The sequence below is a fragment of the Heterocephalus glaber genome, unplaced genomic scaffold (genome assembly GCF_053883595.1).
Source record: "Heterocephalus glaber isolate CG9 unplaced genomic scaffold, H.glaber_assembly_v1.0 deba00001465, whole genome shotgun sequence".
In the NCBI taxonomy this organism is placed as follows: Eukaryota; Metazoa; Chordata; class Mammalia; order Rodentia; family Bathyergidae; genus Heterocephalus; species Heterocephalus glaber.
Genome location: NW_028258312.1, coordinates 27,971,034 through 27,998,947, shown reverse-complemented (window position 1 = coordinate 27,998,947; position 27,914 = coordinate 27,971,034). Strand labels below are relative to the sequence as shown.

At 38.3% G+C, this 27,914-nt stretch overlaps 1 long non-coding RNA gene across 1 annotated transcript; it reads left to right on the top strand.

Annotated features, from left to right (window-relative positions):
• Window positions 1-11,325: 11,325 nt before the first annotated feature.
• Window positions 11,326-19,867, top strand: LOC147826620 (uncharacterized). The gene is made up of 4 exons (XR_015438915.1): window positions 11,326-11,463; window positions 12,633-12,743; window positions 16,332-16,388; window positions 19,723-19,867. It is a non-coding gene; the product is annotated as an uncharacterized LOC147826620 (long non-coding RNA).
• The last annotated feature ends 8,047 nt before the right edge of the window (window positions 19,868-27,914 follow it).

The following is a 27,914-nucleotide window of genomic DNA, read 5'->3' as shown; positions in this document are numbered from 1 at the left end:
GTTGGTTTCTACCATTATGGTAAAAGCTGACTCCTAAACTTTCTCGTTCTGCAGGAGAGCCAAGCTCTGTCCTGAGAGACACACTGCTGCTTAACTTTCTTGGGCACCTTCTGCGCATTTCTGTGAACCATTTCAGAGTCTTCCCTTCTCACCTTTTTGATGTTGAGTTAGTCCTGATTTTTCTGCTACTCTGAGGGTAAGGAGGAAGCCAGTATGTGCAGGGTCATCCCACACACTGGGATTGGAGACACAAGAAGTGCCTTCAGTGGAAAGTGTTTGCTTTCATGGTGGGCATTCAGTGATCTCAGAAAAGACAAATGCTTAAGTGAAATGCTGCTCTTTCTCCTGGTTGGTTTTGGAATACTTCACTAGATAAACTTTTTTAAAAAAAATAATGAAATCTGAAAATGTTTTAAAATAGAAATATTGCTCATAAAATTCCTTTTTTCCTAAACTTATACTAAGATGTAAGTATATGAAATCATAGAAATGGGTAAGGAGAGATTGATTTTGTAATTTTTACACCAAGAATGTAAAAAGGAAATTAAAAAATAAATGTTGAAGTTCAGGTATGTAATTCAAAATTTAAAACTAAGCATAGATAGACTTGAGAGATCAGTTTGTTATTTTTTTTCCCTCTGCTTTGCTGTTAGCTTGAGTCAAATATTTGATTTTCTTTAAAGTTATATAACTTCCTTTTTGAATGATGAACAGCCAGTTATTCTTTCTTTCCTTTGGTCTTCCCTCCAATAGGGTGAAAGTCCTGACTAAAGACACTGATGGGGATTGCTCTCATCCATGAGCAGTGCATCAGTTACTACATTGATAAGTGCACATAATGTGGAAAATAATACATTTAATGGAGAAAATATTAAAATTAGACCTTGCTTGACAATCAAGGTGGGTACAAGGCAATCAAGGAGGAAAACAAACTTGCAGCCTGAGTAATGACAGAGCATCTGAAAAGGAGTAGGAGGGAATATATATTGAGGGAATATATACTGCACGTGTTACTATGACATGTTATGGTAGCGTAACGTGTATCACACCTCCCTCCATTCCTTCCTCCTGTCCTCCCTTCCTTACTTCTCCTTCCCCCTTTTCTCTCTTTCTCTCTTCTCTTATTTTTTTTTTCATAAAATATTGCCATGTTCCATCACAATTTCCTTTCCCTGAAGCAATTCAGTAGTACTGAATAGCTACTCAAAAAAACCAAAAGTCGTTTCCTTTGAGAGTTGTTGATGTTTTCTCTTTTCTTCCTGACAGGAGCATGCAAGAACAGGTATCAAAATAATTCAGGCAATGCACATTGATTTTCAATCTTGATGGTTAATTAGTGGATTGAGTATCAACGAGAAGTGTGTAATTATGACTTGTGAAAAGTAAGTCCCTTGCTATGTTCCTTACCTATTATTTAAGCTACAGCACTGGGCTATAATGAGCTCAATGTGAGAGCTTCATTTCTTAGCATAATGAATAGGAATCAGATGCAATCGTTTTTGATGCTTCACAGACTTCTATTGAGAATTGCATTTAGCCAGTGATGTTTTGCTGAGAGCTTTTTGTTAGGGCACTAGAGCTTCTATTATTGAAAGATTTTAGACTCTGGATCATTTTGTATTTATGCTGTTGATAGTAATAATGGCTATTGTCATTAAAGTACTCTGCAAGTGACAGTAATTTTATTATTCCTCTTGGTTACAGTTGGAGTTAGAGTTCTCAGGCCCCTGTGGTTATGTTTATAACTCTCTGGTTTTCTTATGTATGTTCTTTGCAAAATATTCAGTATTTTGACTGCAGGAATAAGATGATGTTTATTTGTCACATAGTGAGTTTATTTCCATAATTTCAAGCTTAAAGAAGTGAACTTTAGCTTTTTATCTCTTCTCCACTCAGAGATTTCTACTTTCATACTCAAAAATGGATAAGAGAATGCATAAGCCACCACATAGTAAATATTTCTATATTAAAACCAAGAAATATTTCCAGTCTAAAAGAACAAGCCCACTAGGGATTTACCTAGGTATCAAGGATACAGCTTTTATTTTTTTTCGTAAAAAAAAAATAGGAACCTAGGAAGCAGCTATTCCCCCCCCCCCAAAAAAAATAATAAAGCAGGTAGCTTTTGGTCAGTACTGGAAAGTAAATCAAATTTGCTTGGCAAAATTGCTTTTACCCTTCTCACTTCACCCAATCGTAGGCAAATGGTCTTACAATGGAGAAATAATTATATCTGGTGTCAAGATTTTTTTGACTGATACAAAATTTGCTTTCTAAAATATTTAATATTTTATACCCTCTAAGTGTAAATTAAGTAAGATCTGTAAAATAAATGATCTAAAGAGATATTAGGTAAAGAAAAGTATTTTTTTAAAAGTTTTCTTCTTTACCAAAACAAAACTTTTCTTACTTTGACTTTTTATCTCTTCCTACTAATTGTACCAATTGTAGTGAAAAATTTGTGTGTAAAGTAAGCTGTAAATGGGCAAAACATAAGTTAGGATCTTTATAATGTAAATATGCAAAGTTTAAAGTAAGCAAAAACTGAGTGTTGGCCTATGGCTGGGAGAAAAAGATTAAATTCCGGAAAGGAGAAGAAAAATATGATGATTAAAGACATAAGAGGCTTTCTTTGACCAAAAGTATTCAGGATGCAAGAGGGAAGATAAAAGAGAGAGCTTTGGTCATTTTTAATATTAAAGCATTCTAAATAAGTGGGTGCATCTCATACACATGGAAGTTAGGATGTAGCATCCTCTTTAAATTTGTTTTTAGTTTCCTTCCTTCTATAAATGTAAAATCAGACATGTTCTATTGAGGGGGAGTGTAGCAAGTGGCCACTATAGCCAGTCGAAGCGAGATTTACAGAAAGATTTGTGAAATAGAGCCACCCTGTTCAGGTGGACACTGACAATTATTTCAGCAAATTCTGAAATTTTGTTCACTCTCACCTCCCTCCTATCTCTCATAATGTACAGAGTCCTCCAAAAAATTTGCATATCAGGAAAAAAGCTTGTATAAATATTTTAATACTAAATATATTGAGATATCATGAGAGCAACACAAGTTACGTTTGACCTCAACAATTACAAGAGGTGCTCAGAGTGGTAGCCATGACTTTCCAGATGTTTATCAGTATGGCGAAAGGATGAAGTATGTAGTTTTTCTGGCCAACTCTGTGTGTGTACAGAACTACTTGTGGTCATGTATAGGCATACATAATGTATGTGTTGGATACATACACACTATGTATTAGAATCAATATGGCTTCGAATTCTCAACTTTTCATGCATAGGGTGTTTTAGCTTTTCTTGTTTATACTTCCATATAAAGTAGGTTAATACTGCTGACATTTTCCCATAAGAAAATTAGTTAAAATATTGGACTCCAGCTTAAATTTGTATCTTACTCTCTTTTTCCATATGCATAAATTCTATTGCATAAATGCTTTTAAAATACTGACTGCCTAAAATTGTATACACAGTTCAGGAAAAGAAAACCCTATAAATATTTTAATACTGAATATATTGAGACATCATGAGATTAATACAAATTATGCTTGGCCTCTATAATTACAAGAGGTGCTCACAGTTGTGACCATGAGCTTCCAGAATTTATAAGTTTTCATTTCCTGAAGTGTGTACATGTTTTTTGTACACTCTGTGTATACTTTAGAAGATAAAGGAAAAGAAATAATTGTAAATATTTGCTGCTAATTGTGTGCTTGTGTGTGTGCTAACAGAGAGAAGGATGAGATATAGAAAAGGAAAAAGTGTGAGTGAGTCAAGAGGGGTGCAGAATTCAGGATATAAATCCTATGATTGCAAGAAAATAAACTATTTATTTCAAATTCAAACATAGTTTCAGTCCAAAGTATAACCAAATTTCTTAAATATTACCAACCCTAACATAGAAGATTGATTTTTGACCTGCATGAAATAATTTGAGTGATCTGCTTGAGGGACAGGTTGACTAGGATAAAAATTGTTCTGGAAACTTAATTTCAAAAGCCTCAGTGAGCTCTCTGAAGGTACTAATGTCCCATGACAGCTTGGGCTGAGAATCTGAATGTATGTACCAGTCTTGCTCAGGCAATTTCCAGTTCATTGATTTCTAGGAAAGAGAAGAAAGTTTAAGAATTTTTAGAGTATTTGATAATGGGAAATTTAAATTAAAATCTACCATAAATTTCTTTGGGCGACTGTGAGAATATTTGAAGTGTAAGTTAATATAATATTTCCAAAGCACTTTAGAGACATTGGGTGCATTTCCACAACTGAACTATATCTGTTATATATATCTGTGTTATATCTGTGTTATATATCTGCATCATTCAAAAATGCTTTCTTCTCACTTCTGCCTAAGTTGAAACATGTAGCCAGAGATGTGATGTTGGGCAATTAGCAAAATTAAAGTTGATTTAGCTATTTTTGATCCACATAAATATGTTCCTTAAGAAGCTACTTCCACAGTTTAGAGCCGCAGAATGACTGTTTGGCTACAGAGAAATGTTCCTAGTGATATAAAAATATAGAGACCTGATATTTTTAAATGGAATGCACAAAATACACTAAATGCTACAGTATACATTAAATGTTTAGATTTAGAATTTTAATAGTTTTTGATGTTATCTAAACTCGACAAGGTTTACTGTATTAAGCCAAGGCATTTTAATAGGATTTAAGGCTTGAAATCCATCCTGTTTCAATATATATTTAATTTGACAGTGAAAACCATAAAAAGAATCCACACATTTGACATTTATTTTATGTCAAACACACTTAACCTGATTAATCTGCCCATGCATCCAGGCTGACACTAGGTGCTATTTATCTCCTTTATCTCCTTCCCAAGGTCATTGCCATCCTGGAGTAATAATCTCAGATATCACATTTTCTGTGAGCATGACTTTAATGTAAAAGTCTATTAATCCCTGCTCGGAGCTCACATAGCCCACTCTCCAGCACATTTGCACAATATTGAGATTTATTGGAATTCATTCTCTGCCCTCTCAGGAGAGAGCCAACTCCCCAGATTTTGAGTATCTGGTAGTTGGGAAGCACTCACATTCAGCCAATGTGAGAATGAGCAGTCCAAAGAAGTACACAGATCACTGCCAATGTTGAGGGAACCGTCCTTGGTGTCCTTGAGGAGTGGATCCTTAGGATGAAGCATCGCATCAAAGATCTCTGACCTTGCAAAGCTGAAGGCTCAGTGAGTTATTTCTTCGTTCTGGTCTTCGCCGTGGATGGGGAGAAGGAAGCGCTGGAGGAACCTGTGGGTAGCATTTCAGGACCAGCTAGGAGAGACCGGCTTGGTGCTTCGTGCCTTCTACAGTGGAGACACACAAAGGTGCGTCCCTGGTTTGGAAAAGAGTGAAGTCTACTTGTGAATCCTGGGTGTGAGGAAAACATGGGGATTTGGAACCTGACAACTTTTTGCTCTGGAAAAGTCTGGGGCTTTGGGGCTGCCTGCAGATGAAGGAATTTTGCAAGGAAACTAGACAAGGAAGCAAAAGTGCCTGCTGCACCCCTGTTACTACTTTTCTATGGGCTGAGAGAATGATTTGGGAGGGAAACCAGGCTTGAGTCTTCTTCAAGTCACTGGCCGCACAGGAATGTGTATTCAGGATACAGGAACCAGCAGTGAGGCGCTACAGCAGAGCTGCGCATGGAAAGTGGGTGACACTTTTCATGTGGGAGCAGGCACATTTCATGCCAGGCCGGAGGACCCTGGTGGGCACTCGCCATGAAGAGAGTGTTTGCTTACAACTGACTCTCATTCCTCTCTTTAAAGAGGAGCTCAATTTCCTGATTTTCAAAAATTATGGTGCTTGATATTTGCTGTAGTTTAAGAAAAGACACACAATACATTTTTCCAAGAAATAAACTCAAGACAGGCCGGTATTCCAGTAAAGCCAATAACTTGACACTAGCAAGTTGAACAGAGAAGAACGTTTTGACCATTCCCGTGCAAGGCTTAGACTTGATTGTGTAAGAATTCCTTTTTATGTTGAGAGTCAATGGGTTTCCAAGGAAGTATGACAGATGTAGCAGCAGTAATATAAACACTAGGCTATGGTTTGGTGATAATCATAGAATTCAGTTTCTTCAGTTTTTCACTGAAAAGCGTGCTCTGTGTTCAGCTGGATTACGTCAGAGCTCCAACGTTTCTACGCCTCACCCACAAGAGGCAGAAGACGAGATGCGTTGCCCTCTCTTTCCAGAGCCATCCATGTTGAAAGAGCAGAAATTCGATTTGTGAATTACTGTCAGACCTTCCCACAGCTCCTCCCGTGCTGTCCTTCTCCAGGCTGTGCCCAGATCGGTCCCCTCTTCCTGGTCCCCTTCCCTGTGTGGCCTCCAGCTGCCCAGCCTGGGCACAGTTCCCACCTCACTCTGTGTCCAGGCTTCTCTGGAAGCCTTGCCCTGCGTCACCTGTCACGAGTCTGTGGCTAGGGTGTGGGATACAGTGTTTTCAGCAGTACATCACCCGGCAGCACAAGTCCTTACTGGATTTTAACAAATAAGGTAACCTTCCAAATGCACCAAAAAGCATTTCAAATTCAATGGCAAATTACATTTTTGAGTTAAGAGAATTTTTTCTCAGTTGCCTAAAGTGATACTATTCTCTCCCCTAAATAAGAAACTAGAGGGTGTTGAAACTGATAACACATTTATAACAGCACTGCATGAAGCATTCACAATGCAGTCATGTTCCTTATTTAATCAGAAAAGAACGGTTTAGGTTGGAGAATATTTTAGGACTCTCTCTCTCTCTTAATTTTAAATAAGAAATATTTTGATAGCGTCTTGTTTTCCCTCTGTAAGGAGATACTTAGGGAATAAGCGAGGTTGAATTTAGCAGGTTCTGCAAAAAGGAAATGGAAAAAAAAATACACAAAAACATTGCTGGCTAATTTGACATAAGATAAAGTTCAATTCACAGAGTTCTAAATTACTAGACTGTAAAGGGCGCTTTGAAGAAGATTAGAGTTCCACTCCAATTTTTTAAAAGTAAAACTTTAAATTGAATAAACTATTATTTGATGGTCAGATTGATATCTTACTAATATAAAGTTACGAGATGGTATTTTAGTCTTCATTATTTCCGTGAGTAAAATTTCATTATAATGGACATTGATACAATTGTACCTGAAGTTACATAAAAAATTAGGAAATGATAGAAACCATGAATGGGTTTTCTCTTGTGTAATTGTAGCTCAGAATTGTGAAAACATAAACTGAGTGAGTGAAATGTGATGATTTCATGAAAGAAAAGGCCAACAGATATTCCAGGAAAAAATCATAACTACTTTTAATATGAAAATGAGACAAAATGGGAGGCTTCCAATTATGAATATCCTCTATTCACTTATCAATCTTAGCATTGTGAAACCGGACGGTTAATCACCTGATACAATCTTTCTTAGAATATTGTAAAACTTAAATACAGAAGAGGCCATAGCCTATAATATTAATCTGTCTCCAAGCAAGTGTTTAATGCTTCAAGAGATGTAAATATTTCCTTTATAAAGTGAAGTCTCTTTTTATAAGTACCTAAATCACTTGTCCAAAAACTTTTGAATAATGAATCAACTGACAACTTCCTCCCTCCCTTCCTTCCTTCCTTCCTGTCATGGTACTGGAAATCGAACCCAGGATCTTTGCACTAAGCTACATCCTTGGCATAAACCCCTTTATGATTTTTTAAAATTTGAGGCAGAGTCTCACGGAGTTGCTGAATTGCCCAGGTTGGGCTCCAACTCACCATGTTCTTGCCTCAGCTTCCTGAGTGCTGAGATTATGGGTTAAGAACATATTTCAATATCTCAAACAACCATTTACTATATCATAAAAATGTTTACAAAAATATCTTTTTTTTTTGATACTCAGAAACTTTTAGAAAATTACTGAGATGTAATTGACATACAATAAACAACACATATGTGCAAGGTGCAATTTGATGGGATTTCACATATGTGTACAAGTGTGAAGCCATCTCCACAGTTGAGATAGAGAATGGATTCATCACACCCAAATGCACCTCTTGGCAATTCCTCTATCCTGTCTCCTCTACCCACCCATCCCTAGGCAACTATGGGTTTATTATTCTGTATCACTACAGACGAGCAAGTAGTTACTATAAATGTATATACATGTAATCAGACTGCGTGCACGAATGTTTGCCTGGATTCTTCAACTCAGCACAATTATTTTGTGATTTTCCACGTTAAATGTATCAGTATGTCTTTATTTTTCTTACTGTGTCGAGGAACTACAGTTTATTCATTTGCCTTTTGATAAGCATTTGGATTGTTTAATTTTGGGATAGTTACAAATAAAACTATTAAAGTGTTCTTATACACATATTAATATGAAGTTTTATTCATTTCTCTTGGGTAAACCTCTAAGAATGAAACTATTGTATTATATGGTAGGTATAAATAGAATTTTCAAGAAATTGTAAAGCTATTTTCTCAAGTGATACTGGCACAACGGAGAGATACTAGGAAGTAGGCAGGTAGGTCTTTCTCAAAGTGGAAAGGCATTGAGACGGAGGGAGGAGTTGGACAGACGAAAAAGGAAATTGAGATGTGTTATGTACATGTACCAGCTACACAGGAAATATGAACACTGTGTACTGCAAACATGCACAGAAAGAAAAGGAGCAAGATCAGGAGGTGGGTGGAGGGAGAGGAAGAAAGGAGATGAACCAAAGGAATTAAGATAAAGTACATATACTTACCAACTGCGCCTAAAGAATGTAAACGCTATGTGCTGCACCTATGGACTGATATTATGAAGTTCTCAGTTACACAGTATTCTCCCCGTCACTTTAGACAGTCGGCTTTTAAAGCTTTAGTCATTAAAAAACACGTGTACTAGACTCCGATTGAGGTTTTAATGTATGTTTCCCTATGAATTAATAATTTGAACATCTTTTTATTTGCTTTTAGTAATTTAATTTGCCTTGGTAATGTGGATGTTCAAATATTTTCATGGATTTTGTTCATTTTTAATTATTTTTTATCTTAGTGTACTTTGAAAATTCTTCACATAGCCTGGAAACAAGTTCCTTACAAGAATTTAAAAATATTTTGTATCAGTATTTGGTTTGTCTTTTATTCATTTACGATGTCTTTCAAGAAAAGAAATTTTAAATTCTGATGAAGAAAATACTACAGCTTGCTTTTATGGCTTGTGCTCAGGTTGGGCTCGCACCTGAGACTCTCCTGCTGCAGCCTGCCAAGTGGATCACAGACGCATGCCACCATACCTGGCTCACTGTCCTTTCAAAGAAGTCTTTGTCTTTACTCAAATTCAAATAACAAAGGCTTTCTTTTATGTCTCATGCTGGAATTTTACACTGTCCAGGCTTATTTGTTTGTTTGTTTTGTCTTTGTTTTTTGTGACATGGCCTTGTTGTGTAGCCCAGGCCAGCCCTAAACTCATGGTAATTCTCCTGCCTCACCTGCTCAAGTGCTGGGATTGCAGACATGTGCCATCATGCATCACTTGTGGATTCATTTTTAACTTTGAGTTAAACTCTCTGTGGATGGAAACATGATGTGTCATTCTTTTTTTAGCATATGGATTTCTAGTTGTTCCAGTATTTGGTAAAGTGGAGATCTTTTTACCAAAACTTATCTTTGCACTGTTGTTAAAATGAGTTGACTGCATTTGTGTGGGCTGACTTCTGTATTAATATATTTCACTAGTATACTTGCCTATCTTTGTACCAATATCACATTAATTTGACCTTGTCACTTTTCAGTTTGTATCATGTGATGTTAGTCTTCAAAATTTGTCTTCTTCTTTTGAACCATGGCAATTACTTGTATTGCCATATGAGATTTCTTGTCAATTTCCCAATTTCTACATTAAGAGTGTTCCAGAGATCGGTATATTGTTGAATCTACTGCTCAATATGAGAGAACTGATATCTTAATATTGAGTACTTCAACTCATGAGCATGATATATATTTACCTAAATTATTGTGTAAATTTTTAAATTTCTCTCAGAAGCACTTCATTGTTTTCATACAGAGGATTTTTTTCACATATTTTGTTAGATTTGTTGCAAATATTTTATGATTTTGATACCTTTTCAAAGTATTATATAGTGTTTATTTTCAATTATTAAATGTTACTATTTAGAACAGCATTTAATTTTTGTAATTTGTCTGTTATCTTTAATTTACCTGCAAATGCTGGCAAAATTCATTTATTAATTCCAATAGCTGGAAATTTTAGGTTCTAACATGGGTTTATGGTTTGTGCTAAGAGTTGTTTTAAAATTTTTATGGCTAGCGGCAACTTATTCTATTGGGAAGTAATTATATAGAAAGGTTTTTTGTTTTAAACAAGATCTTCAGAAAGGCAGAAAGCACATAAAAAGTAAATATTGGGTTTTTTTGTCAAACAAAATTTAACAATTCAACCTTTAATTGAAAAGTCTAAATTATCTTTACATGGCACAGATAATCTGAAAGAATTTCTACAACGGACATCAGTTCTCCACCATGGCAGTTTCAGGGTCACTACATAGTAAACGTAGTAAAGAATGAGTAGATTTCTTTCTCATGAATCTAGAGTAATTCTAGCTATGCACCATCATTGGGAAAAATGAAAAAAAAAATTCTTGTGTTTTGTGGTTCAGTTGGTGAATCTCCTTGAAGGAGCTGTAGAGTCTTAAAGTAAAAAGCTAATTAAGTTAACCTCACTTGAAAGGCCTATTTGATTTTTGTTTCAGTTCTGGTGTTTCTACTCTTGCCAAATATTTTGATGTTTGTACATCTCATTTGTTGAGGTTGATTCTGAAGACACTACATTCATTAATTATATATAAAAAGTAGAAATTGTATTTCTTCCTCATCCTTTAATGAGGTATCTATTTCTCCAAATTTTGTTTTATTCTGAGTTCAAAAAGATTTTCAAAATCTATTAATAAAATACCGATTCATTGACGAATAGCAGTAGTGTGGACTGATTTTTATGTACACACCTTATGGGCACATCTGCGATCTTGTCCTTGTTATGGATCCTTATTTGTCACTCATTCCCTTCTTTTCCTTTGTTTTGAATTTAAAGCGAATTTCCTGGAAAATGCAAGATGTCGTAAGGCCTAATTTTCTTTTTCTTTTGTGTTTTGTCAGCAAAATACATTAAGAGCACTGGCTCCATAGATAAAATGACGAGATTTAATCCTGGCGCGAGTGCTCAGCTGTTCAATCTTGAGCAGGATGCGGACCTCTTCTTGCTTCCGTTCCATCATCTCACAGTGTTATAGTAATTATATGTGGCGAACCAAGTGCTGGGCTAATAGCTAAAATATTTTATGCTGCTACTGCAGCCTTTGTTTGCCGGCTGAGACAGTCTCTGCAGTAATCTCCAGAGCACTTGGCCTGGTTAAAAGCATTGAGATGAGAAGATCAGGAAGACCCTCACTGCACCTTTGAAGGTCGGTGGATGAAAAGCAAGTATACATCAGTATGGGTTCATTTGTGTGAGTTTGCATGTGAATGGGTTTGCCAAAACAACAAGAGATCATATTGAAGTGGGATGATTGTGTATAAAGAACAGATTCTGAATAATTACAAAGCTCTAATTATTGACTGGGCTTCCCCATGAGTTAGTGAATTTTTATTACCAGAGTTAGTCAAGTGAGATGCAATTGCCATGTACTGGTGATTATGTTGAAGAGCCTCATGCTTCTGAGGGGGGGACCCATGACCTCCACAATCCATTCAAATTAAAAGCTTTTGTGAGTTAAATGCAGAGTTGCCAGCTGTCCTATAAAAGCAGCCCCTTTGGGTTAACTCTTTTTTATCCTCCGTTGAGTCAGGAGTGCATTTCCCCATGGAAGCAGCTTTCGTTCTCTGTTCCAGCGGAGGCAGAATGAGGAGGCTGGAGAGAGCAACACTCAGCACCAGGGCCCCTTTGACACTGGCTGCCCTGGCTCCTGGGTTTGGCAGAATGTGAAGCCTGGTGGCAGCTTGTTCCCTTACTGATGAAATTTAGGAATTAATTCTCAGTGCTCTGTGTCTTCAGATTAAATTCACCAAAAGTGATTAAGTGGTTCCAAGTCTTGCTTCAGTTTGTTCAGAATACTTTACACATTTTTTATTAGCACACGTTTGCAGTTCATAATTATGACCTGCTTCGCAGCACATTGGTACACGTGTTAGTACACTTTTCTAATACAGCAACATTGAATATCAATTAGTTTAGGCTGTTACCCCCAGACTTTGTGGCAGAGAGCCTTTCCTATGCTACACGTTCAGTTCACGGTGGCAGTCAGAGCTTGCTCTACTGTTCTCCCACCACTCCACACTCTCCTCCTCCTTCGGCCTCAGAGTCATTTCCAGATGACTCTGATTCTGTTCACCCTCCGGGCTGGTTTACTTGTCCCGAGTCTGTGGCATGACACTTCAATCTGTTCCACTTAAGATTTGTTGCACCCTAGGAAATCGATACGAATCATTCTTCCACCATGTGGATTTAAAAGCAAAGAGATGTCCCTCACTGTTCATGAAGACTGAGCTTCACCCAGTTCACTCACAGAACTCTGCCAAGATGCAAACTTCCAAGCGCTGTCGTCCCTCTTATCTTCTTTCTTGTTGTTTGTAGAATTTGGATCCCTTGTGTGCCAGCGCAAACAGAGGGAAACCAGGCCTCTCATCAGAGTGTGTATACTGTTTTAGAATTCAGCCAGCATCAAGAATCTTCTTCTATCACCAGGTAATAGTCATCTGTTCTTTTCTCCACCTTTAGAGGTGTGGACTAGAGATATAAATTGGCTAGGAAACCATGGTAGTTCATGTCATGTGGCCAGACACAGAAATGCGTTATTAAACTGACAAGAACTCTTACTGCTGTATATTTTATTGCCATTTTATTGGATAGAAATGTACTATAAGAAACTTCATGATTCACTTGAGATCATTTATAGAATTTGAGATGGATTCTTCTGTTCAGAGATTCAGTAGCAGTACTGACTGGGAGTTCGCAAACATGAACATTGTGACCAGAGCAGTGTTTCTTAATAGTCCCTCTTGTCTCCCTGAATTTTCCTCATTCATTTTCTTTGTTAAAGCATTTTTATCATTTGGGTGTTAGATCTTTGTTCTAAAATATCTTTATCTTTTATTGCTTGGAACCATTCACTAAACATAGTAGTCACAACATCCACGTCAGAAATTCAAACCAAAACTGAAAATAAAAATGCCTAATATAACAGAACTTGAATGACCTCTTGCGTGGATCTAAAGAAGTGAACGTTTCTTAGGATGAGATTTTAGATGTACCCCAAAGCCACGTGATACTTCATGATTGAAAATTAAGTTTATGCCTTCATCAGAGTGGAACTCTCACTGAATTTGCGAATTGTAACGAGTAATTCTTGCATTTGTGTAAATGTGCAAAGGGCCTCTTAGGAGGCTGTAAGCGCAGAGTGGAAGGAAAGAGGTCAGGCAGAGACCAAGGGCATGAAAGAAAGGCTGGCACAGAACCCTCAGTGAAGGGGCTGCTGGAGAATTCAAGGTGAGTTCCTTTGAAGGCAGTCTAGCTGAGAAGAGAGTGGAAATTAGGTGAAGACTAGGTGACAAATGTTACATTTCCACGGCTCTAAGGCACCCTCAGTTTAACAGCAGCTTTTCATCAAGTGGTGTGTCACAGTTGTGGAAGTGCTAAAGAATGCAAGTAAGAGCAGAAGAACTTGTTCAAAACACCTGCCCACCTTAGAGAGAGTTGTGGTAGACTGTGTGAATCTCACCCAAGAACTCATTCTCCAGCCCTTTGTTTGAAGTGTGTAAGTATCTAACTTCTACATTAAATTAGTGTCATAGTGCAAAGTGAAAGATAGGTAATAGGAAACAGGAAGATACATCTTTAGAAAGCAGGAAGCAGACCAAAAGATAGGGGTGGGACTTGGAGAGGAAGGGGTGTGCAAAGATTTTAACATATGTACAGGTTAGGACCCAACTCCCTACGATGAGTGTAATCATTATGTACTGCAAACATACACTGACAGAAATAAAAATTTTAAACAAACAAAATATTGGAAGCATTTCCTATTTTCTGTAGTCAAATCTAATTCAGTGTTCAGTACAAAGCATGTTGTTGAGCAGGCAATTGAGTTATTTTTGTAGGAAAATGTGGTACTGGAAGCCAATGGCAGAAAACAGTAAACGAATTTCTTAACTCATCTGCTATGATCACCTGAAATGAAATGTCTGTTAAAGACAGAGGATCTGTGAAGCCAGCAGATAGTGCAGTAGATCGTTAGAGCAGGAGTGATGACTTAAGCACTATGGGGTGGAACAGCTAGTGTAGCTGGATTGCAGAGCCTAAAGCAAGGAAATGTCTTAATTAGATTTTAAATTCTCAGGTCAGAAAGTACACAGAAGGCCAAGGAGCGAAGATACTAATATAACCTCCTGTCTCTGTGATCACAGAGGCGGACATAGGTAGAAATCAGATGCAATGTAAGTTCAGTTCAGTCTTCCAAGCTTGCTTATTGGAAACTTAGTGCAGTGAAGATTGAAATCCTCAGAAAAAATGAATGGAGCACTGGAGATGTTTCAAGCCTGTGGATTCTCTGGACAGCAGCAGCGCATCTTACCCCTACCCCTTCTACCTCTCTCTCTTGCTGTTTGGCCTCTCTCCCTAAAGATCTTATACAAGTTTTCCCTGACATAACTCCCTTGTATGTAAAGCCTCCTTCTCTTTATGCCCTCTCCCTTTTATCCCTCATCTTGTCCAAATATTTTAAGGCCCTGGGAGGTGGGGATTGAACTTCAGGCCTTCACCCTGAGCTACATCTCCCGCCCTTTTTTGCTTTTTTTTGACAAGCTCTTCTTGCTCAGTAGTTAATTTTCCCAGGCTGAGCTCAAATTTGCAATCCTCCTGCCTCAGCCTATAAGAATGCTGATATTGCTGGCATGTGCCACCACCTTCTGCTCCACTTTTCACCTAAAATCTGATCTTACTATGCTTAAAAAAGGCAAAGGCTCAAACACTTGCAGAATACATAGGCAGAATGCTGCCGAACATTGAGGGAATGGATTCTCAGAATGATTCAGAAGAGGAAAATGAGCACGTATTTATGCTATCATATATGTATAAAAGTATTAGAAAAATTCAGCCATGTAGGCACAGTACCGTGGGTGTCTAGAAAATGTGGATTCAAAGATGTGGCTAGAACATCTTGGAATAGTTCCAATATTGGTTGGTAAATTTACTAAAGATCTCAATAAAGGAATTTAGGGGCCCAGCCTTTCCTAGATAGAGTGGGTATAAAAGGGTCTACAGATTTATGAAGATAAAAATATAACCATCTTCATATCTCAAGGTTAAAAGGACACTTGCCAAGCTCAGGTACCGAAAAGTACACTGGTGGAGTGTTTCAGCATCCTTGAATCACATCATAATCTCTGTCTCCTACAGGACAAGAGTGAAGGTAAACAATGCTCCCACTGAAATATGTACCTTTATCTCAAGGGCATGTGGCAGACTAAAAATCAGGAATAATATGCACTCAATTTCTATAATGTTTATGACAGTAAAAAAAAATCAGAACAGTCATATCAATAAAGAGCATTGTGATGGGTAAGTGATCTTGCAGTTCCTAATGAGATGTGGCTGTGTCCTTTCATATCCTTATACCTGATGATTTATTCACAATATCTTTTTATCCACAATATCTTTCTGACCTTGTGCTTTCTGGATTGTCTAGGTTAGGTATCTTACTACTGAAAATCACTATAATTCTAAGGGAAAAAACAATGAGTCCATCTGACTTCTGGGAACTCTTTTTGTTTCTGAAACCATAACAAAACAAAAATAAACACAACAAATACGGAACAAGGGAAAAGAACACAGCCTGTTAAGGTTAGGCTAGAGTGATTCCTTCTAACTGTCAAAGAGAAACGTGATTGTTGCTGCACAGTGGCAGGGAGGGTTTCCACTCCATGTCACCCCGAAGAGGTCACTGTCACCAGTACTGAGATGGTGCAGGCAAAGGAGTGAACTGCCCGTCATGTAAAGAAACCCGGTGAGTTGAAGTGATGCACACAGGTGGAGGGGGCAAACAAGGGACAGAGGATAAAGAATGTGATAAAGGACCACTGCTCTCTGGGACGTCAGGGCCCTTTGCAGGTTAGAATTTCTACTCATAACCAGGATTTTCCCCTGTTCTCCAGCTTCCCTTCCTGTTTCCTTCTTACCTGTTTCCTCCTCGTATTTGTGTTTAGCCATCTCCTGTCCTCCCCAAGTGACTTTATATCCTCGGTGTTTGTGAAATTAAGGTAATAATTTGTTTTTTAATAGGGCATCAGGAGATTCTGGCGAGGGAGTAGAAGAGAAATGAGCACCACCTAGAAACGAGTAAGTGGGTCACTGGAAATCTGTAACATTGCTTTGGGAAGAAGTCATGAGTGTTTCCACTCGGTGTGCATAGTTTCCTTGTTTGGATGGTAGCATGTTATTCCTGGTATGGTGGTTGCTCAAAATTTAAGTAAATGTAGAAGGACTCATATAAATTTGAGCAATAAAGGGCAATTTAGTTTGACCAGCTTCCATTTCACCTTTCTTCTAATGTGCTCTCCTGTGTTGTAGAGAGTAGGAAGCTTAGAATAACATAGATAAGACTTATGGACAGGCCTCTGGCCAGCAAGTAGATGTGCTTACCTAATGTTTGAAGGCAGAAATCAGACGGTGCAACATTGTGTGTGTGGTGTTTTTTGGTTTTTTTTGTTTTTTTTGTTTTTACAATGGCTGCTTTTTGCTTGTAAGCAACACCTTGATAATATGATGGGCTAGAATTCTGGTTCCAGGCTCAGACCTCTTGTTTGTGGAGAGACAGTTGTGGTACAACAATGGTAGGATTTTATGTCCAGTATATAGTGGTACCTCAGTTCACAAACTCCATTCTTTCCATGATTCCAGAAAATGAATGAGAAGCAAATCAATTTCATTGGTTAGGTTCAATGTTGACCTCATGGGGACATTTGATTTGGTTCTATCCAGTTTTGCTTGTAACCAGAATTGTAGAGAGAACTGAGTCTGTGAGCCGGGGCATCACACTATACAAGCAGCTCAAGTGCATGCAGAATGCATCCAGGTGCCCGGGCACTGCTCACAGTGAGAGCTCCTGACTGCTGCTTATGACCCACAACCACAGTGAGGCACTTCCAACAGTGCTCTCCCAGGAAGGAGTGCGCTGGTCCATTAGTTCTGTGGATTCCTCAGTTGTTGCTGAGGCCCAGCTTATGGTCCATTTCTCCCTCCCTTCCCATGACTGTATAAGTATCTAATCACCTGCATTAAATTCCTTTCTGCTCGACTTCATCAAGTGGTTGCTATTTCTTGCATTGAGCCTTAATGCAAGTGTAGAGTTTATTAAATGGAAATCTTCTGTTCTTCTACAGAACCTCCCAAGAGATTTTGATATGCAAAGTATGCCATGAAAATCTGTGAAAAGGATTCTCCAGTAGAAACTTGGAAGTAGTTATTTTTTCCAAAAAAATGTTGATGAGAATTTCAAGTTCTTGAGTAATTCACAGGGTACAAGTAATGGAGAAGAAATTAGCTAGGAAAATGGTATGAAGAAAAGCAAAGAGAGAAGGGTGAATCTTAGATTTCTGCCTTGTAGGTAAAAGCTGGTACCATGGTAAGACTAATAAATAAATAAATAGGAGAGTTACTGAAGTAAAAAATGAATATGACTTGGACCTAACAATTTTTAAAAATTATTTGTTACGATGGACTAAGACATTAAACATAAGGCTTTGTGTCCTTAGGGTTAAGGAAACATTACATAGCAAATGAGGATTCAAACAATTACAGCTGCCTCATCTTGATCCCAGCACGCTGGAGTGTTCACATATGTGATGAACGTCCCATCCCACTAAATCCACGTCTACAAGGAACCAAACTCACTTTTATTAGAGACAGAGGATTTACATTTTAATAAATTATAGATATGCCAATTTTTATTGGAAACCAGTAAAAATAACATAATTGTCACATATAGGAATTATTTAATGTGATAAGATGTACTTAGTATAAATAAATTCCACTCAAATGCAATTTCAGGAGACAGCCTGCCTTCATATTGTAGTGTGGCTTTGAATAAAAACAATTTAATTGGAATACTTTTGATGAGAAGTTTACCAATAGTATAGGCATTACACGTTGATAAAGACCCAAGTAGAGCAGACAAGTATGCATTCATATTCTTTATTCCCTAATGGCATGTCCATAGTTTTGTTTATGGGAGACTATTCTGTAATCTTTTTTTCTTGAGATAGGGTTTCATTGTGTAGCCCAGGCCATTGTCCTGCCTCAGCCTCCGGAGTGCTGGGGTTAACAGGCGTGTGACACCACACTCAGCCTGGGAAAATGTTCGGATTGAAAAAACTTGAAATTAAATTTTGACATCTCAGAAAAAAATAATACATTTTGGAGAGTGTAAATTATTTAACAAACAATCAGTGACTCACGACTCTGGCTAGTGCAAAGGTAACAGACCAGATTCTGAGCCCACAGTTTCCACGTTTCCATATCCTGCCATGTCCTTGAGATTCAGGAGATGAACAGAAGAGATATCAGCTTCTACAGGCAAATTCTAGGCACTGGCCTGGGGTGTGGACTCAGGGACAACCCACGATGTCCACTGTGATGTGAGAAACATTCCTGCAAGAAAGCAAGAGAGTTCCAAGGGGCTGGCAGTAAGAAGGCAAGTTTGAGCCCAGCCAGGACAACTTAGAGATTAGCGAGACCCTGTCTTCAAATAAAAATTAATGAAAGGCTGAGAATGCAGCTCAGGCTGAAGGCCTTGAGCTCAGCCCCTCTACCCCCCCTACACACACACAGTGAGCTCTTCTACAGAGGTTTAAAGGGATGGGTGAACTGCAGAAGCATGCTGTCCTACAAGAGGGAGGGGGTAGGGCCATGGTTCTTGTAAAGGTGGCTAGCTTCACTTTTCTAGCTTTATGTAGTATTAAGAAAAGATTTTCAGCATGTCCACTTAGAGCCTTAAATATTGTGGTTCTCCTCTATGTTCAGTTTACTTTTGGCAACAGGTTTTACATTCGAGTTGCAGTCCAATGCATTAGGCTTTTGATCTGATAAGATAGTCTGATTCTTCTCTACCTAACTCAGAGGCAGACAGGAGGTTTATCCTCTCCAGTGGTCTACAAACAGTAAATTAGAGATTACACATACCAGTGGGGACAACTTTCAACTTTCAAGTTGGAAAGACTCAAAGAGGAAATGTGTAAGAGAAGCAGGAAAGTTAAGTCTTCAAGTTGGTTGGTAGCTTAGTGAAGACTGCTTTTGATAAGGAATGACAGGTACTGGGGCAACATTTCATAATTATCCTTCTGCCTGGACAGATGCTACATACATGGGGAAAGCAAATCAATTTCCTGAAAGAGCTCATGGTTTGCTACACAGCAAAATAAGGTAATCAATGATTAAAATACAGATTTGAAAACATGAGCAATGAGAAATTCACAGAGAATTACAAAGGTCCAAAGAACAGGACCTTTAACAGCTGGTAGCACAGGAGTAAGAGGAGCGGGGTCCAAGAGCATTTACAACAGGAGCAGCATCTTAAAGAGGGAAATAGAAATTCTCATTTATAGAAGTATTGCTTTTGTTTGGAGAAGTCAAAAGTTTTTGTTTAAAGGGGAAAACAGGAGTTTTTCTTTTCTAGCTTTAGGAGACATGTCTGTCAAATTTCATCATGGAGAAAAGAAGACAGAGAGGCCCAGACGAGGAGCAGCTGAAGTAGAAAAGGAGAAGATTACTCAGAATTACAATCGTCACAATCCTGTTTTCAAAGGATTCCCCATGTGGGAAAAAATTCCCTATGAAAAAATTCACGTTATGACATCTGGAATTAAAATGAAATAGAAAATTTACTCTATGAGTAAAACTGATTTTTTTCCCCCGGAGGCAAAGTGAAATGAAAGCTTTATTTCCAGCACCTGTGGGTCAGCCTGAGTTCACACTGGAAGAGAGTGACGCTCCCTTGAGGTAGAAGAGGGCAGGATAATCTCCCGGGAGAAGACGGGCTTACAGACATTTTACATCTTTTCATTGGCTACAAAGAGCACAGGTCATAGAGGTTTAGCAAATTCATTGGTTGTTAGGGATTTCAGACAACAAGTGCAGTGCAGGAAGTCACTTCTCATTTACATTTGGGGCGGTAGAAGTAATAAAACTGTTTGAGAATGAAGAAAATTCCTGAGATGCTTGTGAGGTAGCATCGGGCCAGGCAAGCTCAAACATGTTAAGAGAATGGGGAAAAACTTCTCCGTCATCAAGTCCGGCTTTAACTGTAGGGACGCATGTTCCCCGTTCGTTCCCTCCTCTTTTTCCTGCGAGTTAACTCGCTAACCATCAGAGGCATGTATGTGCTGGCTGGTGTATGTGTAAGAGTCTGATTCTGAGATCATCATGACCTGGGAGGATTCTTGCATTTTTATGGAATGGACACATTGGGAGACAAAACACATGAGCCAATTTATGAAACACGGGCCAACGGTTAATAGCATGGGGATACCAAGGAGAGGTCCTAATAAGGCACCTATCCAAGTTTTCAAATCACCTAGGATATTCCACCAAGGGTCAGGATTTTTATATTGTTCCCATGGGTGGTTCAATTGGTCCCTCATTTGGTGGGTTATTTCTTTAACTACCTCAGACTGGTTTGCATACGAGCCACATTCTCCTCTTAGAAACACACATGTTCCCCCTTGATTTGCAGTTAAGGAGGTCAGCGGCCCTTCTGTTTTGGAGGACGACTTCAGCCAAGGAATCTGTCTGATTTTGGAGGGTACCAAGGGCCTGCTGGGGGTCTTTGATACCCCAGGTCTGAGAACTGTTTTTGACTAAGCAGGTGGTGCTTGTGGCAACACTCCCTGCAATACCTATTCCAGCTATGATTGATAGTACAATTGGGCCCTATTTCTGGGGAGATGGACGGAAGGGGGCGGGACTTTGATCCTAAGTAGACATAGATGTCAGGAATAAGGTAGGTCAAAGCACAGAGGCTTATCTCTGAACTTGTAAAGATCTGATACATCCCATCAGAACAAACAAAGAAGGCTTCCGGAGGGGCCATGAATGACCCTCATTCCACAGGCTGAACATCTGAACACAAGGCTCTGACACTGGTCTTTTTATATGTACAATAAGACATGAAGAATTTCCCCAGACTTTAAGTGTTGAGTAAAACTTATTCTTAAAAAAATTGAAAATAAGTATAATGAGCCACAGTTGACTCATTGGTAATAGTTACTCAGAAAGTAAACATGAGGCTCAGATTGGTTCATAGGATTATATTCTAAATTTTCAAGAATTTCATTTAAAAAAATTTTATTTCTAGCTCTTATTGATAGGAAAATTAAATAAAACTATAAAAAATGTTACGTGCATGCTGAATACATTTTACTTTTAGCTTAATACTGTTGCTCAGAAGGAGATCTGATTATGATGTCAGGAACCTCGGTTCCTCAAATAATTGCCCTACTTTTTATGTTACTCAGGAAAGAGGCCATTCAATTGCTATTTCACGTTCAGTCATATTTCATGTTCTTCTCTTTTTTAGGCATCTGAACTGTTTCTGGTGTTTTATTTTGTTGTTTGTTTGTTTTGTCTTGTTTTTCCCTTCCACTTTATTTAATTTTTAAATCTTTGTGGAAGGTGGTTTGCCCCTGAGACTCCATCCTTAGATTTCAACATCTTCCTAGGCTTTTTGTTCATGTTTGGTGTTTAACAATTTCTTGGCAATGATCCTCATTTTCTGTTGGCTTTGAATTGTCACTCAATTGTAACAGTGAAGACTTTTACTTTACTTTTTCTTCTTTATCCTTCCACCATTTTGAATTATTAAGTTAGTCCTAAATCACCTTCCAACATCACTCTTACCTTACTTCTAACTTCCTTGAGGTAGGTCCTTGTTAAGTTTTGCTTGAAGAATTGGGATAATTGATTAGTCTCTTTGACATCATTCACTTCCTCATACAATCTATCTTCTCTTTCCAGGAGGGTAATTTCAACAAAAGTGAAAATGTTATTGTGTTTAAATCCATTTATTTGCCTCTGTGATAAACAGTAATTTCAGTGGCACCTTCTCCAGCTCTAGGACTTAAATTGGACAATGCATTCCTTTGTGACTTTAGATCAAATCATTCCATTATACTTAGCCTCATTGAATTTTATGCTCTATAAAATTTAAAATATATAATATCCCCTTCTTTTTAAGTACAAGACACTTTGACAAGAGTTTTTATGTATTACTTTGGCTTTGATTATCTTTTCTATGTTGATGACTCCCAAATCTCCATCTCCTTCCATTCTGTATTTCTTGGAATACAGACAGGGATGTCAGCTGGAATTCCTACTTCTGCTCAAGCATACTACATGCCTCTGATGTCCACTGTACACACAACATGTACAATCTTCCACAAGGCTGTTGCATATAGTATTCTTAAGGATTTGTAATTTCTTCCAGTACACTTGCATAATATTATGATCATGACTGTTTTAGATGTGTGGAAACAGACGTAAGAGGATTTGTGTGTCAGAACACTTTGTATTTCAAGAACTCCAACTGACACGAGATTCAATGAAAGAGGAATAAATTGTGTCTTACAATTGAAAGGTCAAGTCTAAGAGTCAAATAAAGCAAATTGTAAACAATGACTTTAGTGGATCATCTTTTCCTATTTTTTCTCTCCATCATTCAGTTGAAAGTCCCCTAAACTGGCTCCTTTCTCAGACAAATGGTCCCTTTTTGAGTGTAAAATGGCAGCCAATCTCTCCATATTGCTCTAGAACCCTCTCCATTGTCATCAAATGAACAGACAAGTTTCTTTTTCCCTGGTGGTTAAAACAAGCCTGTGGCCATGGGAATGTGCTGAACTGTGACTTGCAAAAGCAGAAGCCCTGAGGTAAAGCCCCAGGGCTCATGGGCATGGAAAATTTCAGGAGTTATTCAGAAAATGGGAGTTAGGGATTATGAGGTAGCTACCAGAAGGAGAAATGGATGCTACAGGGGCAAAAACAACAGCTGTATGGGCATAGTTAGGCTGCTAGTAAGAGATCAGGAAAAGACTTAGATTCAGGCCTTTTATTTGCATGTTTGGCTGTTACATTCCTCAGTCAATACAGTTGGCTGTAACTTGGCAAATAGAGACAGAGAGGGCTGTTACATAGCCCCTATTCCTAGAGAACTACAAAGCTCTTACTGTGGGCCAGTAATTTCCAATCATTCCCTCACTAACACTTCATAGAACCTCCTCTCAACAAAGCCATGGCTTACAAAGCAACAAAACCTTATAAATGCCGTTTATTAAACACTGATTCATTGATTGCTTACTTTTTATTGAATGACATTTTATTATTTGTGGAATTACTGTTTTTACTGAAAATCACTGCAAGCTGCTGAGCTTGGACATTGCTTCCATATCAACCCTCCTGACAATGAAATGGATGCCTAGGACTCGGCTGTTTTTTGTCTCCTGGGCTTGTTTGTTTCAGAAGCATTCTTTCTTTTTGCTTCCTTACATGCAATTTTCTAGCCCCAATTTCAGATGGGTATCAGCTAAGTGTGTATAAGAAACTAATTTATAACAGATTGTTTGATAATACTTTGCAGTCCTCTTCAAGTTAGGTGTGGCCATGGAATTCATTTGGCCTACTGACTGGAAGCAATGGCCGATGCCACTTCTGAGGAATTTTGAAAGCAGTTTAGTACCCCATCCTTTCCCTCCTTGTGCCCAGGCAATCGTGGAGACACGGGAGGGAAGAAAGTCTCTTTGGTCTTGCTCCTGAGTGACAATGTTGAGCAAAGCTCTTTGCCAACCCTCTTTGGACTTGTAGCTAGAGAGAAACACATTTTTGTGGTGTTTGGCTCCTGAAATTTTGGGGGTCACCTATTATTTTAGCATGACTCAGACTGCTCAGATTGATTCACGTGAATTCCTTATATATCCCTTTCCAAAAGTATTTACAGTTTGAGAAAATGTTTGGACAGATAATTTGACGGAAAGAGATACCGTGGTGGAGTTTGGGAGTGTGACACTTTAAAGAGGATTCATGTTTGACCAGTTCCACATTAGGCAAATATCTCCTGCTTGTTAGTGAACAGTGACAACAACAACAACAACAACAACAACAACAACAACAAATACCCTGAAAACTAAATAAAGCTGAAGAAAAGTAACTTTAGATTTTGAATCTTGGAAGAGAGCCATGAAGATTTCAATGTATTTCATTATTCCCTAAAGCAAATACATACTCAGCTATGACCTCAGTTGTTTTATTTTTTAATAAAATACAGAGCTACTCCAAGGAAGGAGTTATTGGTCACTTATAGCAGCTTCCAATTTAGTGACATCCAGAACATCAGAAAAAAAAAAAAAGTTTTGTGTTCCTCAGCTTCCGTTCAAACTTCTGTCTGGAAGGAAGGAACATGGCAAGCTGCCCTCAGATTGCTGTGAAATGGAAACAAAACTTTATTATCTCTCTGTAAAGTTAGTTAGAGAAGGTTCTTGGGGCTGCCACAGGAACATGTGAGGAAGGTGGAAGTTAATGAGCTACCTGCATTGTGGCAGGGTACTTGGAAGGAAGCTGTCTCTCTGTACTAGAGGCGCCAGGACAGAGAGAGCTGGGATGGGGGCTGGGAGCCTCAAAATCAATCAGGACCCATTACCGGATGCTGGTTAAACTAAGGGGACCATCCTGCACCATAGACAGTATCAACAAGGGTCTTCATTTACAAAGCAATCTGTTACCTTTCCTCTCCAGAAAATGAGGAAGTATCAGTCTCCTCTGAAGCTCAAATTTAAAACTGCTGCAGAACAAAATAAACTTTATGGTGACCAAAAATGCTCTAAGATACGTGGAGAGAAATGTGAGTGAGTGCAATGGAATCTGCTATCTGTGAGCAGCAGAGTGGGAATCCCATTTACCATCTGTGACTGAATATTCTAATGCCAAACTTTCACCCTCCCTGGTACCTTCAAGTGGTCTGTGGCTTATTATCCTCAAACTTGGGAATTATAAGTTCTCTCTAATGACCTGGTAATGGTGGTAGAGGATAACTTTAAATATTTCTTCAGGGAATGTCTAATTAATCTAGAAACAGAGTTTGCAGCCCTTGCATTTGCACTCTGAGAATTCAGGAAGGAGGGAGCTCCTGCAAGTGGAAGCTCTTTTGCAGATCCCATCAGGTATCTCGGGTCTACTTCTTTTTCCCACACAGCTGTATGAGCATCTGGATCCTGAGAACATCTTTAGTCCAGAAATCAAAGGTAACCACAAGCTGAAATATCACATAATTTCTCATATATAAGAAACAGAAAATATAAATAAGTTAAAGAGCAACATAAATGAGAATAGGAAACAGGGAGAGAGGTCTTTTGCAAAGGAAAGGGGAATGAGAAATAATAGCATGTGCTATGTCTATGCACCAACTCTACATGACCGATGTAATCATTATATACCGCAAACAGGTACTCATAAAAATTAAAAAGGTAATCAAAATAGAGTACTGTGTCTTCCTAGTTAAATAGTGTATCTTTATTCTCCAGGAAATAAATAAAGATTTAAGAAAACTCGATTAACCAGAGGCAACTCAATTTATCGATAGATTCTAGAACCAGTTAGACTGTGTAAGAGTGAACTTAGAGTGGAGGATTAGAATGTGAGGTTCCCTTAGAAGCGATGATTGTGGAACATGTACTAGAGGTTCCACATTTATCAAACATGTTTAACAGACACACTTTGAATCAAACCGAGGTGGCAAAGGAAAAAAATAATTTAAAGGGCCAACAGCATATGAAAAAAGGAAGTGGTTTTTAATTTTTCCCCCTTCCCCTGCCCTCCCTTCAACCCCTCCATCCCTCCCTATTTACAAAGATTTTGTTTCCATTTTTTCATTTTCTCATATTATTTCCATTCCCTTCTTTCCTTTCCCATTCCCCTCAAACTTCCCTTTCCCCTTTGCTCCTTTTCTTCCTATTTCACTCTATTTATTAAACCTTTTAGACCTTATTTACAATTTCACTTTTTCACACTAGAGAACTATTTGATATTTACACATGTGTGTCCTGTTTGTTTCACTTAAAAGTATGGCCTCAATGTGCATCCATTTAGCTATAAATGTCTCTAATTTCCCATTTTTCATGGCTGAGTAGTACTCCATTTTGTAAAAAACCCCCTACATTTTCTTTATCCAGTCTCCAGTTGATGGGCAATTGGGCTGGTTCCAAGTTTTAGCTATTACACATTGTGCTGCTATGAACATGGGTGCACATATATCACTGTGGTATGATTCTGTTAATTCTTTGGGGAAGATCCCCAGCAGTGGAATAGCTGGGTCAAATGGGAATTCCAATCCTAGCTCTTTGAGGTATCTCCATACTGATTTCCATAGTGGTTTCACCAGTCTACACTACCACCAGCAGTGGAGGAGGCAGCCCCGCCAGCATTTGTTATTGGTTAATTTCATGATGGCAGCCATTCTTTCTTGAGTGAGGTGGAATCTCAGTGTTGTTTTCATGTGCATCTCTCAAGTGACCAGTGATGTTGAGCATATTTTCATGTGTTTACTTGCTATTTCTACTTCTTTGTCTGAGAAATATCTGCTCATTTCAGATGCACATTATTGTATTGGGTCTTTAAATTTGGGAGGTATGATTTTTTTTTGGTACCGGGGATCGAACTTGGGTCCTTGGGCTTGTGCAGCAGGTGGTTTCAGCTCAGCAGAAACCACTGAGCTAAATCCCAGGTCCAGGTATGATTTTTTTTTAAAGTTCTTTATAGATTCTAGATAATAGACTCTTGTCTGAGGAACAGTAGCTGAAAGTTTTTCCCAGATTTTGGGTTGTTTCTTCACACTGTTGGTGGTTTCTCTTGCTGTACAGAAGCTTTTTAATAAGAAGAGATTCCACTTTTGATTGTTTGTGCTAGTTCATGGGCAACTGAGGTTTTGTTCATAAAATCTTTTCCTACACCAATGTCATCAAGACTTCTACCTAACCTCTGTTCCAGCTGGTTCAGTGCTTCTGCTTTAATATTTAGATCTTTAATCCATTTTGATTTTAGTTTAGTTCATGGGGAGAGATACAGGTCTAGTTTTAATCTTTGGCAAGTTGAAACCCAATTTTTCCAGCACCATTTGTTAAAGAGGCTATCTTTCCTCCAGTGAGGGTGTTTGGCTCCTTTGTTGAAGATGAGGTGGCTGAGTGTGTCTGGAGTTGTTTCTACATCTTCTAATCTGTTCCACTGGTGCTCCATTCTGTTTCTTTGCCAGTACCATGCTGTTTTTATCACAGTAGCTTTGTAGTAGTTTCAAGTTGGGGGTTGTGATATCCCCAGCCATGTCTCTGTTGCCTATAATTGCTTTGGTATTCTGGGTCTCTTCTTGCTCCAAATGAATTTTTGGATTGTTTTCTCAAAGTCTGTGAAGTATGCTGCTAGAATTTTTATTGGGATTGCAATGAATCTGTATAGCAGTTTTGGAAGTTTGGACATTTTCACTATGTTGATTCTTCCCACCCAGGAGCAAGGGATGTCTTTCCATTTTCTGATATTGTCTTCAATCTCTCTTTTCAGAGTGCTATAGTTTACAAAGAAGAGGACTTTGATTTCTTTTGTTAGGTTGATTTCCTACGTATTTCAGTTTTTTGGATGCTATTTTGAAAGGAATTATTTGCCCTATTTCTCGCTCATTGAGTCTGTCATTCATGTAGAGGAAAGCTATTGATTTTTGCACACTGACCTTGTAGCCAGTTACTTGGCTGAATTTGGTTATTAAGTCTAGAAGACTTTCGGTGGAGTTCTTGGAGTCTTCTGTATAGAATATCATGTCAACTGCAAATAATGACAATTGGA